General features: G+C 34.0%; 2 long non-coding RNA genes across 4 annotated transcripts; one reads left to right on the top strand and one right to left on the bottom strand.

The window, feature by feature from the left end:
• The first annotated feature begins 6,331 nt into the window (after positions 1 to 6,331).
• LOC128040587 (uncharacterized) lies at positions 6,332 to 10,540 on the top strand. 3 transcript variants are annotated; one of them, XR_008195359.1, is made up of 6 exons: positions 6,332 to 6,788; positions 7,320 to 7,483; positions 7,614 to 7,642; positions 7,793 to 8,363; positions 10,061 to 10,190; positions 10,292 to 10,540. It is a non-coding gene; the product is annotated as an uncharacterized LOC128040587 (long non-coding RNA). The 3 variants fall into 3 exon arrangements; XR_008195358.1 differs by adding an exon at positions 6,915 to 6,992 and having other exon boundaries at positions 7,793 to 10,190; XR_008195357.1 differs by having other exon boundaries at positions 7,793 to 10,190.
• Positions 10,541 to 13,187: 2,647 nt separating this feature from the next.
• LOC128040586 (uncharacterized) lies at positions 13,188 to 14,239 on the bottom strand. The gene is made up of 2 exons (XR_008195356.1): positions 13,713 to 14,239; positions 13,188 to 13,621 (listed from the first exon to the last, which is right to left on the bottom strand). It is a non-coding gene; the product is annotated as an uncharacterized LOC128040586 (long non-coding RNA).
• Positions 14,240 to 16,004: the final 1,765 nt, after the last annotated feature.

Here is a 16,004-nt window from a genome sequence, read left to right as displayed (position 1 = left end):
GGTACTCATTGAGTCACCTACCTCACTCTTTTTCTGATTATTGCTCCCTACTTATCAACACGACTCAAGACAACCAAAAAAGGGAGATGAGTCGATTTTGGTTTGAAGCTTGGTGGACAATGGAGGAGTCATGTGAACCAGAAGTTAGGCGGCTTTGGGAAATAACTTCGGGGAATATACCCACTAGACTTGTAGAGTTATGTGTGGGGTTACTAATTTGGGTGAAGCAATTGAAGAAACAAAAAATGGGATTATCAAGGAATCTTTTATAATGCCTGGATTCCTTGGATAAGATGGACCATAATGAGGAGACCATTGCGGAAATATTGGATGTTAAATTGCACCTTAGCATGGAAATTGAAAAAGAGGAACTATATTGGGAGTAGCGGGCAAGAGTGAATTGGCTAAAATTAAGAGATCGAAAAATGTTAGTCATATAGTTTAATTTAATTTTTAGTTAGTTAGTTAGTTAGCAGTTATGTTTCTGTTATTTTCTTTCTGTTATTTCATTTCTTACTTGTATATAACAGCACCTTTTACATCAAATATACTTGAGCAGTTTTCTTTTACTCTTATTCTACATGGTATCAGATGTAAATTTTTTTCTATTCTCCTGCATTTTCTTGCTGTTATAATTTTCTTGGACTTTCTTGCTTCCCAAACACTCTGTCTCTTTGATTTTTTCCCTACGATGGCACTCCAAGATCCTACACTACCTTCTAGTCCGTATTATCTTCATCCAAATGAAAATCCAGCCTTAGTTCTTGTTTCTCCTATCTTATCTAGCTCGAATTATCATTCTTGGTCTCGAGCAATGACAATGGCGCTTTTATCCAAGAATAAGCTTCAGTTTGTTGATGGCACCATCACAGTTCTGCTCCGAACAAATCCTCTTTATTTAGCCTGGGAACGGTGTAATACTATGGTGCTTTCTTGGTTGCATCACTCCATATCGCCTTCGATCATGAACAGTATTCTTTGGCTCGATTTTGCTTATGTTGTTTGGTGCGATCTCTGTGAAGGTTTTTCTCAGAGAGATGTTTTCCGCATTTCTGATCTACAAGAAGAGATCAATGTTTTCAAGCAAGATGATCGCTCGGTCATTGATTATTTTACTGAGTTGATGAATTTTCGACCGATTCCCGTATGTTCTTGTCCAATATATTATTCTTATGGTGTTTTTGCTACTCTTCAGAAATATCATGATAATGATTATGTTATTCGTTTTCTTAAAGGCCTTCATGATCGTTTTGCTGTTGTTCGTTCTCAAATCATGCTCATTAATCGTTGCCTACGATCAATAAAACTTTTTCCTTAGTCATTCAACAGGAATGTCACCTTACTGCTGGATCTTCTCAAATGTTTGTTAGTAGCACACTGCGTCAACACCCTTATTCCAAGAAATCTCAGGCAAAATCGTTTCCTGACTCGCGGCAGTGCACCTTTTGTGGTAAATCCAAACATACTGTTGATACTTGCTATGAGAAGCATGGTTATCCACTTGGTTATAAGTCTCGTGGTCGGGCTTCTCGTGCACACACAGTGCTTAATGATGGTGCTGCACAACTCTTGGACTCTTTACAGTCTGTTGCTATTTTGCCATCTGATTCTTCTATTACTTTGACAAAATACCAGCTCAAACCCTCTCCATTCCTGTTCCCACTACCTTGTCAGCTACCGCCACTTCATGTTCCCTTTGGCATCATCATCTCGGTCACTTTTCTGATTCTAGATTGAAGCTACTTTCCCTTTACATTCCTTCTTTGTCCATGACAAATAATGCAAATTGTAAAGCATGTCATTTGGCAAAACAAAAGAAAATACCTTTTTTTGTAAGCACTTTTGTTTCCAATAAAATTTTTGAACTTGTTCATATTGATATTTGGAGCCCGATTGATATTGTTTCTATCACTAGTCATCGTTATTTTCTAACCATTGTTGATGATTTCAGTCGTTTCACTTGGATCATTCTATTGAAAGTCAAATCTGAAGTTCGTACTCATATTCAGAATTTTTTCACACTTGTTAAAACTCAATTTTCCTCCAAAATTAAAGTCATTCGAACCGATAATGGCTGTGAGTTTGCTATTCCAGCTTTTTATGCTTCCAAAGGCATTATTCATCAAATCTCATGTGTTGAAACTCCACAACAAAACGATCTTGTTGAACGTAAGCACCAATATATTCTTAATGTTTCACGGGCTCTCTTATTTCATTCTGGTCTACCTAAGCATTTTTGGGGACATGCTGTTCTTCATTCTGTTTTTCTTATTAATCATACCCCAACTCCTATTTTGGCTAACCTTACTCATTTCGACAAACTATACCAAACTAAGCCTAATTTTCAGCATCTACGTGTATTTGGTTGTCTTTGTTTTGCTACCACCCTTACTGCTCATCGTCACAAATTTGATCATCGAGTACGTGAGTGTGTTTTTCTTGGATTTCCACCAAACGTCAAAGGTTATATTCTTTTTGACTTATCAACTCATGCCATTTTTGTCTCAAGAATGTCCTCTTTCATGAGTCAGTTTTTCTTTTTTCTCATCAACCATCTCCTTCCTCCATCCCACAATTGACCTTTGACCCCTCCATTACTTATGATTTGCCACCTCAACCACAGGTCCCACCTCCTGTTCCCTTACAACCTTCTAAGCCACATCGTCTTAGGAAACCACTTTCTTATTTAGACCAATATCACTGTTTTTTAAGCAAGGCTGCTACCAATCATCTTCGATGCTCCACACCCTTTACTCTTGCCATTAATGCTTCTTTTATACCTACAACATATTTACAAGCTAGTAAAATTTCCCATTGGCAAGAAGCAATGCAAGTTGAAATTTCTGCTCTTGAACAAAATAACACCTGGATCATTATGGACTTACCTCCAGGCAAGACTGCAATCGATTGTAAATGGGTCTATCGAGTGAAATATCGAGCCGATGGTTCTATTGAGTGTTACAAGGCTTGTTTGGTTGCAAAAGGGTTCAAACAAACCGAGGGTGTCAATTATTTTGATACTTTTTCCCCTGTAGCCAAGTTTACCACCATTCACTTGTTACTTGTTATTGCTGCTTCTAAGAATTGGTTTTTGCACCAGCTTGATGTTAACAATGCATTTTTACATGGAGATTTGACTGAAGAGGTTTATATGGTTTTACCTTCTGGTTTTGCTTCATCCACTCCTCATAAGGTCTGTAAGTTGCAAAAATCTTTATATGGTCTAAAGCAAGCAAGTCGACAGTGGTTTGCAAGTCATCATTCTCTTTGGTTTGCACAACTGAAAAAGTATTCCGAGGTCTACAAGAAGATAAAAAAATAAGAGTCTGTATCAAGAATTATGTACAAAAAAATATGAGACTATCTTCTGGTGTCGAGGGAATTGCATGTATAGAGATTCAAAAAAGACTGGATCTAATTCAGGTGATAATCTATATGGGATTTCCTAAATTATTAATTGAAGATAAGCCACGAAAGCTCGAAGAACTACAAATGAATGTGCAAAAAGAACTTAATTGTATGAACCGAAAACTCAACATTGCTATTACAAGAATTGGAAAACTCATAGCAACTCTTACTTCTCTTGGTTATATTCAATCCAGTTCTGATTTTTCCTTGTTCGTTAAAAAGGATGACATTTCTTTTACTGCATTATTGGTTTATGTTGATGATGCTATTCTGGTTGGTGATAATTTAGATGAAATAACAAGAGTGAAAGTCTTTTTGGATTCTACATTTAACATCAAAGACTTGGGTGATCTAAAGTATTTTCTTAGCCTTGAGGTTACTCGCAGCTCTGTTGGTATTCATCTTTGTCAACAAAAATATGCTCTAGACCTATTGTCTGACTTTGGTTTCTCAGATTGCAAGCCTGTTAAGACTCCAATGGCCACCAAATTTCCTTGAGATGCCTCTGCAGATTTGCTTCCTGACAACACTATTTTCAGGAAACTTATTGGTCGCCTGTTGTATCTGGTTTCTACTAGACCTGATCTTGCTTTCGCAATTCAATAGTTGAGTCAATTCTTGGACCGACCTACAGTCACTCATCTTCAAGCTGCTCATCGTGTTCTTTGCTACCTGAAAGGCTGCCTTGACTTTGGTCTTTTCTTTTCTGCTTTTTCCTCACCTATACTGAAGGCTTTTAGTGACTCTGACTGGGCTGGTTGTCATCTCACACGTCGTTCTATGACTGGTTATTGCCTATTTTATGGTGATTCTCTTGTTAGTTGGAAAGCCAAGAAGCAAAACACTGTGTCTCGTTCTTCCTCAGAGGCAGAATATCGTGCCCTTGCCTCTACTGTTTGTGAAATTCAATGGCTTCGATTTCTTTTGTGTGATTTGCATTTGTCTATTTCTGGTCCTACTGCCTTGTTTTGTGACAACAATTTCGCTTTTCAAATTACTACAAATCCTGCGTTTCATGAGCGTACTAAACATATCGAAATCGACTGTCATCTTGTTCGTGAGAAGGTGTTGTCCGGTGTTGTTAAACTGCTTCCTTGTTCTTCCAAGGATCTACTTGTTGATATCTTCACTAAAGCTCTTGTTCTTTTCCTTTTCAACTTATTTTGTCCAAGTGGATCGTTTCCCATACACTCTCCAGCTTGAGGGGGGCTGTTAGTCATATAGTTTAATTTAATTTTTAGTTAGTTAGTTAGCAGTTATGTTTCTGTTATTTTCTTTCTGTTATTTCATTTCTTACTTGTATATAACACACTACACCAAAACAGGCTTTTAGCGGCACTTTTAGTGGCGTTTGGATAAAAAACGCCGCTAAAGATCGAGTATTAGCGGCGCTTTAAGGAAAGCGCCGTTAAAAATGGGCATTAGCGGCGTTTTTTGAAAAAACGCCGCAAAAAACCTAAGCCCAACGACATCGTTTTCTGACTTTTTGGGGCTTTAGCGAGGTTTTTGACAAAGCGCCGCTAATGCTTAGGGCTTTAGCGGCGTTTGTGAGAAAGCGCCGCTAACGCTCGGGGATTTAGCGGCGTTTTTGACAAAGCGCCGCTAACGCTCGGGGCTTTAGCGGCATTTTTGACAAAGCGCCACAAAAATATTTTATCTGTCTATTTACTATTTAATTTGTTTATTTATATTAATTAAAATTTAATTTATTTTTAATTGAATATTTGTTAAAAATGGAAAAATTAAAATACTATTATTTAAAATAATTTTAAAATTTTGGGGTCATGACTGATTGATTTTTAATTTATATATTAAATAATTTCATATATAATTGTAAAAGATATGATAGTATTAATTTTAAAATATTTAATTAATTATCATTATAGTTTAGGGTTTAATATATATGGTTTAATGTATATGGTGAATTTAAGATTTAAGGCTGGTTTAGGAGTGACAATTTTAAGGTTTATAGATTATGGAATTAGGGATTATGGATTAGGGATTTTGGTTTAAGTGTTGTGATTTAGGGTTTAAGGGTTAGAGATTAAGAGTTAGGGTTTTAGGGTTTATAGATTTAGTGTCAGGTTAGGGTTTAGATTTAGATTAATTAGTGTTTTCTAATTTATATTAAATAAGGTTTAGGGGTTAGGTATTCGGGTTAAGGTTTAGTGTTTAGATTAATTAGTTTTTAATTTATATATTAAATAAGGTTATTTAATTGGTTTAGGGATTTGAGTTAGGGTTTAGGGATTATAGATTTAAGTTAAGGTTTAGGGGTTTAAGAGTAAGGATTTAAGGTTTAGGGGTTTAAGAGTAAGGATTTAAGGTTTAGGGGTTAAAGGTTAGACGTTATGGGTTAGGGGTTTAAGGGTTAGGGTTTTTGGTTTAGATTAATTATTTTTTTAATTTATATTTTAAATATGTTCTTATATAATTGTAAAAGAGATAATAATAAATTAAATATATTGAAATTATGAGTATAGTTTAAATTATTTAATAGATATATAATAGATAAACTTTATATGTATTGAATGGTTAATTTAAGATTTAAGGTTAAGGTTTACTTGAGATTTGTTAAATGATAAAATTTTATACAATTAATTAATACTTTTATATTTAAAAATTTAATCTAAACCATTTGATATATTTAAATATTAGTTTAAATAGAACTAATAAATAAGTTTAAATAAAATATATTTAAATATTTAAATATTAGTTTAAATAAAATTAATTTAAAATAAAATATATTTAAATATTTAAATATTAGTTTAAATAGAATTAATAAATATATTTAAATAAAATATTTTTTGTTCAAAATGAAAAAAGTAATAGTAGCATTTTTACAGAAAACGCCGCAAAAATTATTTAACTTTAAAAAATGGCGCCATTTTACCCCAAAATTTCCCCCCAGAAATCCCTAATTTCCCATGGCCGACAATATTTTCTCAGTTGCCACTTTCCAACAAACACTCTGCACTCCCATGGCTGATGAGACCCCAAAGGCCACTCCACAGCCTCTCACTCCCTTCTCCGCTGTGGTGCCCGCCCCTTTTCTTAGACTTCTCTTCCGCCACCATCTACGGCGTCGCTTTCTTCATCCTCAAATCCCCTCACGTGGGTCAACTTTTTTTTGATACTCGTTCCCATTCCATTCACCAAGCCCTTTCTCCTATTACCCTTTCCCCTCTCCCTTTCTCTCTTTCCTCTCCACCTGACCCTATCAATGGAACCCTAAGATCCGAGAAGAGATGTTAGACCGGAAAGCTTCACTTAGAAGAGCAATAGCAGAAGCATCTCTTTCTGATGGTATCTCATGGGTAAGCTTTGACCAGAAAAAGGCAAAATCAATTAGGGATTCTAGAAAAGTCGCCCTCTACAAGGTAATTTTGCCTCCTACCCTCTTCACTCCTCTCCTTTCCTTTTGTTTATTATTTATTGGTGTTGTTTTTCAACCTCGGGTTCTTTTTTGTTTTACTTCGAATTGATGGCTCTCTTTTATTTTCTAGATTCAATATCGGGGTTGAATTTCAGAGATTATATGACATTTTTGTTACTGTTTTTGGTATTGTTCTCCTTATGCAACTGTAAGTTTTTGAGCAGCTGAAATGAATAAAGTTTTTTGATATGTGAGCATGAGATAATAAGGTGGAAGTAAGGAAGTTTTTTTATATTTGAATTTGGTCTGAGTTTATAGGTAAAGTGGATTTTGGGTGAAATCGGCAGAAGCATGAGGCAGGGTTTGCTGTCGAGTGGTCTATTACGTAATTAATATTAAGTAATAGATTCTCTAATGTGTGTTTTTGCTGATACGTTTTATGGTATAACTGTTTTTAAGGAGGTATTTATTAGGTATGTCTTCTTTTTGAGATGAGATTAAGTGCTGGCTTTTACTTTAATGTATGTGTATATAGGTATAAAGATGAACCAAGTATTATGAAGTACATAAAGATTGCAGCTACCTTGCCTGATAAAACTGTACGTAAAGATTTCTCATCTTAATTTGATGAGAAATGTTCAAAACCCTATTGTGATTGATCAAAATTATTGCCCTCACAGCGAAAATTGCCCGGGTCAGGTATAACAAAATTACCATTACTACTACTTTCAAATAATTATCTACTATCACTGGATTGTTTTCTTTTTTTGTATTTTGCTTAATTTCTTTACTTTCTTTATTGGTTTTTTTTTTCATTTGATAATTATAGGTTTCAGGAATAAAGATTAAAGATATCAGGTATGAGAATATATAATTAAATATATATTAATTATGCACAAATTGAGTTTAACAGTACGCTTCTTTCCCTACCATACTATCAAAATTATAACATAACCTATCTAGCATGTGATGAATCTAATTGCATTACTCCTCCATGACCTGCTGCAGCTTTCTTAATTCCTTACATGGCAATCCGGTTGAACGAAGCTGATGCAGATAGCCGTCCTAGCCAGCTTTCTCGTCTAGGCTCCGTAATGACAAATGGTGCAGCCGTAGTGGGATTAATTGGTGGGGCTGTATGTGTGTTTTCTGCAATATGGGCTCTTTATGGTCGAATGGACGGTGAGTTTGTAAACATAACAGACAGTTGGCAGTTCTTGGTAAGTTATTTAGGTTCAGAAAGACTGGCTTATGCCTTCATTTGGGACATATGTTTATACACAGTCTTCCAGCCTTGGTTTATTGGTGAGAACCTACAAAATGTTGAGAAAAGCAAAGTTGGTGTAGTGAGTTATCTTAGATTTATCCCTGTGGTTGGCTTAGTTGCCTATCTTCTCTTTTTAAATCTTGAGGAGGACCAATAGTCTGTCTGCTGCAGTAATTTGTAGCTCTATTTGTTATAAAAAGAACAAACGAAATTGTCCCGGTTTTTGCTTTTGGTGAATTAAACTCAGATGAAGTTCAAAGAGCAGCTGAAGCTTTTGGCATCTATTTCTTGTGCATATTTCTGGAGAAAAATGTAAGTACCGCAATTGCAAAGACTTCTTTTCTTCATTCCTGAATTTTAACTAGCAACCAACCACTGAAGAGTTTACAAATCCAGGCTAGATCAAAATAAATATGGATAGAGTTCACATAATTTCATCGCATTTGCGCATAATGAGACCTAAATCTAGGCAACTCTCCTAAAAACTTCACTGACAGAACGGGTTTTTACCATAATACATTAATAGTCAGGTGAAAATGAGTTGGACCATTTTTATAAAAATGTTTTTATAAAACTGTACGTGATGTTCCATTGAGGTGTTGGTGGATGCAAGTAAGCTCATTACTTCTTTAATGATGCATTTCTTCCATTATTTGTTCTATTTTTTATTTTCTTGTATCACGTGATTTACTGTGTATGAAAAATTGGTCCGCAAATTATTAGTTTTGGCATTGACTGCAGCAAGTGTGACTCAATTGATCTGTTAATGTGCTTTTGTTCTTTTTAATTCTTAGACATCATATTTGTGCATTTAAAATCATCTATGAGAATCTCTTTGTCCATAGAATGTTCTGTCTGTACTGCTCCCTGGGCCCTAAGAGTATTGTCTTAACTATGAGAATCTCTTTTCTTGTTCCTCTACTTTCTTCTCATCATAGTTTCGGCAATAACTTGTATTAATACAAGTAAAGAAGTTAATATAAAATATTAGTCAATTATCTTATTTCAGATTAATACCTTTTAAAACAAGTTCTATCTTTTAACATAGAAAACTAAATTAATGCTTGATTTTTAGGTTATAATGTATGGATGCATGGGTCTCAGTTATCATTAAAAATAATAATATTATACATCATCATTATTAAATAAAATAAAATTTATCAATAATTTTATTTAATGTAACCAAATATAATTATTACAAATAAATACTAATATTAGAAACTTTAAATTATTGTCTATTGGTTGAGTGTTCACTTTTTCTTGAGACCAAATCATTATTATACATAAAAGAAACATCTTAAAATCTCATGTTTATGTTTGGGCAATTATGAAACATTAGATATTAAAGGTACTAAAGCTATAATTTTCCTGCGTCTTTGTACACCAACCATTTGCAAGGCTCATTAGATATTAAAGGTACTAAAGCTATAATTTTCCTTATAATTGTTTCATCTTCACTATATAGTTATGTCTGCAGGAGAATATAATTTCTAGAAACATGCCCTTCAACTATGTTTGATGTTATACTTTTTGTGCAAACATTTTCCCTGATTGTTTTGTAAATAAAATGAAAACTTAAACTCCTGTGTTTGTTAGATTTTTTGTGCAGACAAAATTTCCTGGATTGTTTGTACAGGAAATGAGAACTTGGACTCTTATTCTTTTCCTGCTTTGGCTTTATGCTCATTTTTCCAGTAGACTTGATGCAAATATGGCCATGAGAATTTAGGCTCTTATTGGTTGTCACTTTTACTCCTTCGTTTCTGTAGTTGATTTTGCTTCCTAAAAGGTTGCTAAAAAATAAATCTAAAAGAGAGAAGCAAAGTCGTAATTGATTGAGAACATATAAATGACTAGAATACTATAAAATTTCTAGTATGATTGTTCACGACCAGCTTGTTGTGAAAGCATTTGTTTGCTATTTCCCCGTTCATTTTTATTCTATAGTTAAGTTGCTAATTTTATTTTCTTATCTACCTGTGTATCTGAATGATGTTTTATGAATATAGCCATGCTTCCAATAATGTGTTAGATGCGTTGAACATGTTTGATGGAACTGATGGTTATTACTTCCATACGGAGTCAAGGGGTCACCACTCGGTGTGGGATTCTCGCCTTTTTAATTATGGAAGCTGGGAAGTATGTACTTCTACCTAAACATTTCTTAATGAATAGCTTGTTTAAAGATTTTGGCTTCCTCCCTTCCAGTTGTAAATATTATTTCTTAATTGTTGCTTTAGGTACTGAGGTATCTTCTTTCAAATGCAAGATTGTGGCTGGAGGAGTACAAGTTTGATGGGTACAGATTTGATGGTGTATTATATCTTTGATTTCCTTGATTAAGTAAATGTATTATATCTTTTATTACTAAGATTTACTTGATTAAGAAAATGCATTGTATGTTTTATTACCTTGCATATGTATTATTTATTTTAGTTTTGATTCTAAATTTTTATTTTTACTTAAGAGTTCTAACTTTTGGATTTTAATTGTGTTATTAATTTATTATTTTAAATTCTAAATTTAAATTCATTAATTTTTATATTTAGTTTTAAAGTTAAAATTTTCATAGAAAATTTAATTTAAATAATATTTTTATTTATCCTTAAAACATAATATAATATTTATCATAGAAATAAATATTATTAAAAAAATTAAAGATATGTTATTAGCAGTGTTTTTGTGAAAAGTGCCGCTAAAGGTCTTGATCTATAGCGGCGTTTGTGAGAAAAGCGTCGCTAAAGGTCTTGAGCTATAGCAACATTTGTTGGAAAAGCGCCGCTAAAGGTCTTGATCTATAGTAGCGTTTGTGTAAAAAGCGTCGCTAAAGATTTTGAGCTATAGCGGCGTTTGTGGAGAAGCGCCGCTAAAGGTCTTGATCTATAGCGGCGTTTGTGGAAAAAACGTTGCTAAAGGTCGTGGTCTTTAGCGGTCTTTAGCGGCGTTTGTGGGAAAAGCGCCGCTAAAAGCCTGTTTTGGTGTAGTGACAACACATTTTACATCAAATATACTTGAGCAGTTTTCTTTTACTCTTATTCTACAAAATACGACCTGTTTTCATAGATTTGCGTTTCAAATGAGGTGTACGAACCATATTCAAGAGCTGCAAAATAATGCTGGTAAGGTTATCTCGGATAATCAATAGATGTGATCCATAGCGAGAAATTATTTCAATGATCTCGTTTCAACGCAAAGGTTTAGTGACCCTAATCATATTCTTATGGGAGTTGAGAAATGCATTTCTGAAAGCATGAACCAACAATTAATTGCAGAATATAAAATGGAAGAAATTGGGCCAGCATTGAAGGAAATGGGACCAACTAAAGCTTTGAGGGCTGATGGCCTACCAGTGATATTCTATAAAAAGTTTTGGCACATTATTAGCCAAGATGTTGGTACGTTTTGCCTTGACATTTTAAATTGAGGTATGTCACTAGAAGCTCTTAATCTAACCCGTATTATTCTCATACCGAAGGTAGCCCACCCAAACTCTTTGTTAAGTTTTCGACCCATAAGCCTGTGTATGGTGCTATACAAAATTATATCGAAAATGGTGGCTAATCGATTGAAGAAAGTTTTAGACGTATGTATAGTTGAAGCACATAGTGTATTTGTACCAGGTCAACTAATTACAAACAATGTCCTATTTGCCTATGAAATCTTGAACACTTTCAAGTATCAAGGACAGGGCAGAAAGGCTTTATAACACTCAAGTTAGATATGAGGAAAGCATATGATAGGGTAGAGTAGCCTTTCTTAAGGGGTATAATGTTGAAACAAGGGTTTGCTACAAAATAGGTAAACTCTATCATGAACTGTACTAACACAGTTTCTTAATTGTGATTAATGAAGAGGCGGGAGAGGTTTTTAAGCCCACCAGAGGTTTAATGTAGGGTGACCCGTTGAGTCATTATCTATTTTTGTTATATAGTGAAGGTTTGTCTTCGTTGATGAGGCTGGGGAAATATTGAATGGTGTAAAGGTAAGTAGGTGAGGACCCTTATCAATATCTCATTTGTTATTCATTGATGACTGTATCTTTTTTAGTGAAGTTACAAAAAGAGGGGCGCATACTGTGCAGAACATTCTGGATGAATATGGCAACTGTTCGGGTCAGAGCATTAATTTTTATAAGTCATTGGTTTATTTTAGTACGAATGTTACAATATAAGACAAAATAAATATTACAAATATTTTAAATGTTAGCTCTTCGGATGATCCAGAGAAGTACATTGGGTTGCCAAATATGGTAGGGGAGGAGAAAGAGGTTGTCTTTTCAGTTGCTAAAGGACCGAATTAGGAGTCGAATACAAAATTGGAGTAGTAAACATCTCTCTCTTAAGGGGGTAGAGAAGTATTCATTAAGTCCATCCTACAAGCTATACCAACGTATTCAATGTCATGTTTCTTGTTGCCAAACACGTTCTGCATGGAGATGGAATGAATAACCGGTAAGTTTTGGTGGCAAAAAAGTTATGGGATGCGGGATTCATTGGAGTGAATGGTCCCAATTGTGTGCGCTTAAGGAGAAAGGGGTTTGCAAGCTTATCAAAATTCAATGTAGCATTATTGGCAAAATAAGGATGAAGACTTATCAATAATTTGAATTCATTATTAACGCGTACTTTGAAAGTTAAATACTACCCGAATTCAAGTTTTTTAGAATCAAGGTTGGGAACTCACCAATCCTATACTTGGAAAAGTATTTGGGCTGCTGAGGGTCTATTGAATGAAGGATGGGCTGGAGAGTGGGAACAGGGACCCAAGTTTTAATCAGAGATGTAGCCTGGATACTGCGGTTTGCAAATTTTAGAATTTAGAGTCTTGTTAGTGATGCAAATCTATGATTGGTGGCAGATTTAATAGACCCTAATACAAGTTTATGGAAGGAGGAACTGATTAATTCTACCTTTGATGCTGTTGATGCAGAAAGAATTTTATGCATCCCTCTAGCACGAGATCCACATGATTACGGAATCGTATGGCGAGGGGAAGCCTTAAGAGATTACACTATCCACAGTGGGTACAAGTTGCTGCTACAATAAGTTATAACAGCTATGCTTCACCACAATCACTCCACTTATATAACATTTTACAAAAATCTATGGCGTCTTAATCTACTAGCAAAAATGAAGATTAGAAGCTGGAAAGCTTTTTATAATTTTATCTCTATTTTTTCTAATTTACAGTACGAAGGGTGATGGGTTCAACTAAGTGCCCAAGATGTGGTGAGGGATCTGAAACTACAAAACATGTCTTTCGGGACTGATTAGCTTCGTAAGGGATATGGCAGTTGCTACACATATGGCCACAAGATATGTCAGAAACTAATTATATATAGTGGATGACATACATTTTTACAAACAATTCTCTATTCCAATGCGGAATAATAAGATGCGTAGTATGGGCAATATGGTTAGCCAAAAGCATATTGGTTCGTGATAAGGAAACATAGAGGGCTGAGGATGTTGTAAGTCGAATATACAGTTACATACAGGAGATGGAGGCACTTGCCCAAAACATATTGCCTTGGAGGCTGGAGTTGGAGAGATGGAGGTTGCCGAAGAGCTCTGTAGTGAAGATCAAATTTGATGTCGCCTTTCAAAACCATTTCAAGAAGTCCTGCATAGGTTTGGTGGTTAGAGATAAATGAACACATACCATTGGCATTTATGGTGGAAGCCCTTGTGTGCTGCCAGACGATGCAGTTGGGACTGTGTATGGGCCATCGAGAGGTGGAGATTGAGGGGGACACATTAACAAGTATCAAAAAGTTGTAGGTAGATGGTGATGATAGATCTAAAATAGGGGCACACATTAGAAACTCAAAAATTGTCAAGGGGGTTTTGAAAGTTGTAGTTTCCGGTATACGTTGAGAAAAGCAAATGAAGTAGCCCACACATTGGTGACAAAGGGGATAAGGAGATGGAAAGAAACTTATCTGTCAAATGGTGTGCCCATGTTTGCTGTGACTGCAGTAGAGGAGGATCGATGGTGGACGGATCCGCCTGATTAGGGCACGTCTGAAGAGGGGGTGTAATGAGTCTCCATGATCGGGTAATTTGAAGGAGACGTAGTAGAAGGGAAAGGGTCTGAAGCAAACAAAGGCGTTCCATCTTACACCTACTTTCCTAGTAGCTGGTTTTTGGTTTTTTATCTTATCTTTAGTTCATTTTGCGTGCTGGCAATTTCATTTCATGAAACGTTTCAAACTGTTATTTTGATATATTTCATATATAACTAGGGGTGAGCAAAACTCGATTCGACTCGAAAAAATTTAAAAAAAATTCAAATTTCGAGTTAAACGAATCGAGTTATTCGAGTTAATCGAGTTAATCGAGTTATTCGAATCAACTCGAATTTTTTTTTCGAATTTCGAGTTCGAATCGAGTTGAGTTTTCGAATTCGAATAACTCGAATAATTCGAATAATTCGAATATCAAACTATAATATTTTACATTTTTACCCCAAACTCCTAAACCTTTTTACTTTTCTCTCAAAACTTTTACTCCTTCCCACTTTCTCCCCAAAACTTTTACTCCCCTCCCCTCCCAACCCCCCAATCTACCCAAAATCCATTTCCCACCAAAATTTTACTCTCCCATTCATTTTTTCTCAAAATTTTACTCCCAAAAACCCTCAAACCTTTTATTTTCCCCCAAAATTTTTACTCCCTCCCACTTTTCCCTAAAACTTTTATTCCCTTCCCATCCCACCTCCCATATATCCCAAACCTTCCCCTCCAATTTTTTTTTAATATTTTCCCTCCAAAATTTTACTCCCCCCTATTTACTTTCCCTCAAACTTTTATTCCCCAAAACTTTTTATTTTTCCCCTAAACTTTTACTTCTCACCCTTTACTCTCAAATAAAAAATTAAAATTATCCAAAAAAATCACTAAACATAAATAGTAATAATTTTATTTATATCTACTATTTATATTATTAAATTAAATTTCACATTTTATATTATTTTTATTATTGAATTGTTTAGTCATATTGAATATTTATATTAAAATTGAATTATTAATTATGCCATAAAATATTCAGTATTAAAATTTTATATTGGTATCAATTTCACATTTTATTTTTAAAATAACTTTTATTAAAAATCATATTTTTACATTTAATATATTTTTAATTCTAAAATACATAGTGACAAGAATCAAGATAATTGAAACAACTAAGTAAGCAAAGAAGCTAACCAAGATATAAAAATTAATAAATAAATTATGAAGTGATGAAAGTTAATAAAAAATTTGATTAAGGTGGACAATTTTTATTACGATGGGTGACGATGGTTACAAGGACCCAAAATTATTTTTTAAAATTTAACTCGAACAAATATATTCGATTCGATTCGAATTTCATCTCACTCGACTCGATTCGAGAAAACTTCAAATAAAGTTAGGATGATAAAATGAGATTCGAAAACTCGATTAACACGAAAATTTTCGATTCGATTCGATTCGATCGAATGCTCACCCCTATATATAACTATTATAATTTATTTGATATAAATCTCATGTTTTTGGTACAAAAATTTTGAAGATTTTCTAACTAAAATAGCAGAATGATACATTTTTTTCTAACAACTGTTATTTAGAATACATTATGATATACTCATGATTTGGATGAAAAATAATTAAGAAATATCGTACTAAAAATTTGTACAAGAAGTAAATGAAGATTTGGCTGAAATGGAAAAATTAAAAGTTAAAATTATAGTAGTTTAGGTTCAAATCCGGTTGATTTTTAATTTTTTAATTGAATTAATATTCAATTGACTTGTAATATCAATTCAATAAATTAAATAATAATATAGAATGAACAAAACATCGGTGATATATTTTTTCTTTAATTTTCTCATTACAAATACACATATATTATGGAAAGTTTGAAACAAGAATACCACTGGCATTCCTCACAAGTTGTTTTCTTTTATACGATTTTG

The sequence above is a fragment of the Gossypium raimondii genome, chromosome 4, assembly GCF_025698545.1.
Source record: "Gossypium raimondii isolate GPD5lz chromosome 4, ASM2569854v1, whole genome shotgun sequence".
Lineage (NCBI taxonomy): Eukaryota > Viridiplantae > Streptophyta > Magnoliopsida > Malvales > Malvaceae > Gossypium > Gossypium raimondii.
This window is presented reverse-complemented; position numbering and strand designations above follow the sequence as displayed.